This window comes from Penaeus vannamei, chromosome 38 (genome assembly GCF_042767895.1).
Source record: "Penaeus vannamei isolate JL-2024 chromosome 38, ASM4276789v1, whole genome shotgun sequence".
In the NCBI taxonomy this organism is placed as follows: domain Eukaryota; kingdom Metazoa; phylum Arthropoda; class Malacostraca; order Decapoda; family Penaeidae; genus Penaeus; species Penaeus vannamei.
In genome coordinates, this window is record NC_091586.1 from 7,404,225 (window position 1) to 7,409,224 (window position 5,000).

The 5,000-nt window shown below is 47.7% G+C and overlaps 1 pseudogene; it reads right to left on the bottom strand.

The window, feature by feature from the left end:
• The window catches only part of LOC138859819 (uncharacterized), a 3,461-nt pseudogene extending 587 nt beyond the window's left edge, over window positions 1-2,874 (bottom strand).
• Between the last annotated feature and the right edge of the window lie 2,126 nt (window positions 2,875-5,000).

The following is a 5,000-nucleotide window of genomic DNA, read 5'->3' on the forward strand; positions in this document are numbered from 1 at the left end:
AGCTATCATGGGCAATGGCGAGTTGATACCTTATTTCCCGGACAACACGGGCGCAAACAGGTCTTGGAGAGGAGAGTGCAAGAAGTGTTGATTTGGAATCGCAGATTACCACACCATTCACTTTTCTTTGAACAATAAGAGTTACTGCGTCTAGGAGGCCGTTAAGTTCACAAAAGGTGGAGCTTGAAGAATCAGGTAGCCTGCGGCCAAGCCATTCGTTACCCACAGGCGGCTGCATGGTGGGGGAGAATATGGCACAAGCTGCACTCCCATCTGCCTGCAATGAGCCGTCAACATAGAGATGGTGTGCGGCGGGGACTAACGTAGACACACTTGCGATGGTCTCCAGGGCCAATTGTTTCTGTAGGAGAGGAGGGTCGCTTTTGGAGGTCGGTGTGTATGTGACAGCTGGATGGGGAACTCGCCATGGAGGTAATTCAGGGACAACTGCAGGTGCTGGGACATTAACATTTAGGTCTTGAAGTTTGTCACACACCACTTTCATAAGGTTGCATCCCCCTGGTCGAAGTGGGGGTCTGGGTGCATCTGATGGCGATGTCCTGATGGCAGCAGCAAAGTTTGGTGCAAGATAAGGGAAATGAAGGCACTTAACAGAGAAATATGTAACAGGGGGCATCCTAGTATAAACCTCATTACCCGGTTTTGAATTTTTTCAAGAGGCTCTAAGGCTTTCCTTGAAAGTTGATAAAGGGCAGGGGACAGGTAGTCAACAACTGATCGAAAAAATAATATATAGAGAGTCCTCGCTAACAGGATGGAAACACCTGTAGCATTGTTTGCGAGCCATTTGATAGGGATAAAGCGTTGCTGTAGACGGTCAAGGAGGTCTTTAACGATGGGGTGAACTCGTTGTTTTGCAGGAATGGCAGGTGTGATTCTGACTGGGGCACCTAAGTACAGATACTGTGTACAGTGAGGGATAACATTCCGACCCACAGTGAATTCCGGCAGAGCTCTAAGGTTGCGGAATGAGAAGATTCTACTCTTTTCTGGGGAAATGATGAGACCACAGGCAGTAGAAGATGCATAGAAAGAATGAAGGAGTGTCTGAAGATCTTGAGGTGAAGTAGAATGGATGCAGATGTCATCAGCATAGCAGGTAACTGTAGTTCCGGGAATGGTAGGGAGTAAAGATAGTAAGCGGTACATTAGGATGTTAAACAGGAAAGGGCTTAGAACACCACCCTGTGGAGTGCCAAGTTCAAATTGCTCGTAGGAACTACACACACCATTGAAAAGGACACATGAGGTTCTGTTGCAGAAATAACCTCGTACCCACCTCAAGAGGTTTCCCTTAACACCAAAATCTACTAGCTAGTCGAGTATAATTTCCCTGTTGGCAACATCAAATGCACTTTTGAGATCAAGGAAGGCAACCACACTAGTGGGGGAGAGGCGAGTGTAGAGCTCCATTAAACAGTGATGTGTACTTTGTTGTGGAAGAAAACCATAGTCTTGGAGATAGTGAATCCTGAAGGCGATGCATGAGCCGAGCAAGAATGATGCGTTCAAGCACTTTGCTAAAGCAGGAAGTGAGAGAGATAGTCCTGAATTTGTCAGTACCAGGCTTTGGGATTGGTACAATTGTGCTACAGGTCCAGGCGGGAGGCACATACCCCTGGTGTAAACAAAGATTGTAGAGTTGTAGAAGAGGGTTCCCAGGAACTTTCTGAAGAAGGCGAAGCACTTGATATGTAATCCCATCATCTCCAGGGGCAGTCAACTTCATTCCTGCAAGAGCAGGAATGGGAAGACTGCAAGTTTTAGACTGGGCAGACCAAGTAGTAATGAGATCTTGGGCATATTCATGTGGGATGTGGTGAAGGGCTCCAGTGGGCTTTTTCTTAACAATCTTGTTTATGAGGTGCTACATGGTCCCAACGCTGGTGTGATGGTTGATACTATCTGTATATTTTTCCCATGAGTCTGTAAAGACACACTTCTGGAAGGCAATCAAATCATCTCTTGATATCTGGTACTGGTGTAGATGGTCCGGTGTAGGTTGCCTCTGGAAAGTGAGACCAGCTTCTGTTGCTTTTCTTTGTGCTTGGATGATGCGATGGTCTAACGTCCAGGAATGAATCACAGACCGTCTTTTAATGAGAGGTTTAGTAACATACTGGTAAAAAAAATTGTGTGGCTTTTACCAGGGAATTATATAAGTTCTCAGGGGAGAGTAAGTCAAATGTGGGAAGAAGGCTGGTAATGTATGAGACATATGTGGGGCAGTACTTGGGTGGAATGGAGATGCGGGCATGTTGATGGGGAAGAGAAGTTTGTGTTGGCAGGGAGTACTGCAGGCCAAGGGCAATGTGGTCGGAGAAGAGAGAAGGGATTGAACTACAGCTGACATGAGACGCCACAAGCCCATATGTTATAATATGATCCACGGTACCCCCACGAACGTGTGTGGCTCCTCCAGTGTTCCAGTGAGTGAGGTGGTGACGGCGGATGTAGTTAAGTAGGGGCGGCCCGTTTCCATTGGGAGTAGGAGAAATGTCACCAAGACCAGGGTGTCGGAAGGGCTGGGAGGTTAATCACCCCAGGGGCAGAGTACACATTGCACAATCGGAGTTTACCATCTCCCACTGTGACCTCAAAAAGCTGAAAAGTCATGTCAATACTTACAGAGCACCGAAGAAGCTGATGAGGCATGGACGAATCAATGTAGGTGATGAGGCCATTCCTAGCATGGTGTACATATGAGACATAGCCAGTAAGTGAGGGTGCCAAGTCCCCTGCATGAGCACCACCAGCAAATGCTTCTTGAATGAATATAACTTGTGGGTGATGGCAATAAGTGTAGGCTCTAAGTGCAGTGAGTTTTGGAGTGGTGTCGGATTCCGAAGGCATTCCACGAGATATGAAGCATTTGATTACTGAAGTTTACCCTTTGCTTTACGTGGGGCAGAGGAGGATGAGGTATGACTGCGTGCATTGCCAGGCAGTGTGCGGGTTCCTGGCACACGAGAAGTGGAATCCAAAGATGGCATTAGATCTCCCAGCCTCTCAAGGCGAGGCAACAACATCGTGCTTTTCAGTGAGTGCTGTGACAGAGGTGATAACAACTTGGTGGGACTCAACTAGGCTGGCAAGAGTACTAGCAGAGGTAGCTTGCTGACTAACCAAGTTGTCAATTTGCGAGTCGATGGCATCAAAACGGGCTGTGAGTGCTGTACATCGCACTTACAGAGAAGCAACAGCTTTACGGAGGGCAACTTCTGCAGAATTAGCATGAGGAGAGTAAGGTGGAGCTGTGGGTGGTGGCGGAGTAGCATTTTGAGGTGGGGTGGAATACTGAGGCAGGGCGATGCGAGACTGCTTGGCACAGCCATGCCAGACATTAACTCCTGGCATGTGACATCGAGGGCATTTCCACTGCGAAGTGTCTGGTACAGGTGGAGGTGATGTGTCTGATGTAGACGTGGAAGCAACAGCTGCAGTGGGTGTGGGCGGGGTGTGGTATGGACAAGAGGGGGTGGCATGGCCAGCAACGCACCATGCACACTTATCTGAGGACGAGCAGTATCGTGATATATGGCTGATACCCCAGCATTTGAAGCACCACGGCTGCTCATATTTCATCCTGCGCAACTCACAAGGAGAGAGACATGGGAGGAAGGTGAACTTGACGGCAGGCGGAGGCGGTTACCTGAGACTCCAGGTGACAAGCTGGTTGATGGGCGTTCCATTTTGATGAAAGCGACGAACAGTGTACACTCCTGGCAGTTCCTTGGCCAGGGAAGGTTCAACACCAACAGGATAGCGAGTTATCAGATAAGTAGGGAATTACGGAGCCTGTCAATCGAGTCCTGAACTTGAAGGAAAAGGGATAAAAACTCTCCTTTTGTGACCTTGTCAATGATGTCTTCACGCTGTCTTGAAATGTAAATGAAGCGGGAGGTAACAGCAGACATCTTTACTTCAGCTAGTTCCCGATCAAGGCAGAAAGCCTTGGTGACCTCAGACAGCCAGCAAATTTTAACGTCGTTGCTAGGGTTCTCTTGGAAGACAAGTTTGACATATTTATCTCGGGGAGCAAATGCTGGAAAAGCAGGTTTAGTCATGGACTGCATAGTTTGAGATGAAGGGCGAGGTAAAGGGTTGTCTGGCGCACTGTGATCAGCAAGAGCTTCACCACGCTTGAAGGTCTTTGCAGCAGGAGACGAGGGTGTGCTCTTGGTATCTGAATCATGCTCCATAGTGCGCTTGGTGGCGGCGGGAGTTCTAGGCCTATGGTCGGGGCCTGCAACATCAGGCGCCAACTCATGACAACTGCGAGACTCAAGGAGGGGTCAATGGTCGTTACATCGGTCTTCTTCATCACTCATGGCATGGGCAGCCTCAATATCAGCAAGGGAACCTGGGCCTGAATAGTCCATTGCACCGCGCACTGCGAATGCGCAGACCCGAAGGCCGCTGAACGTGGGGGATTTTAGTCGAGTGTATAATTGTTTATCAGATTTTCATTCAAAGTTCAAAACTCAAAAACACACTAATGTCACTATATTGACCACTGAGTCTTACTGTTACTCTCAGCACAAGCTGGCAGGTGGCAGCTTGCTAGATTCTTCCAAAATTAGGAAAAAATGCAGAGGTGTCCGATTCCGAACATATTTACATCAACAGAAAACGGAACCCCCGAGAGAGAGAGAGAGAGAGAGAGAGAGCGACTAACTTTTTTTTACTTTGACGTTTATTGAGGCAAAAGATTACATATCAAAAGGATGTGGTAACGTAGGTGATCATCGCCCCTATCTAGATAAGTCCCTGTGTGGGCTCACAGTTCTCATACAAAAATATGTGTATTACCAGATAATAATATAAAACACGAAAAATACAAATATTTAAATTCAAATGTCTATAAAAGCGAAAGATCGTACACTCACAGATGTGCTTTGAGGTACGTGGGTGACCCGTGTGTGTAGCTGTTTATTTGCGAAGGACAGGCACTCAGGTCATCCCCACATTATCTGAAC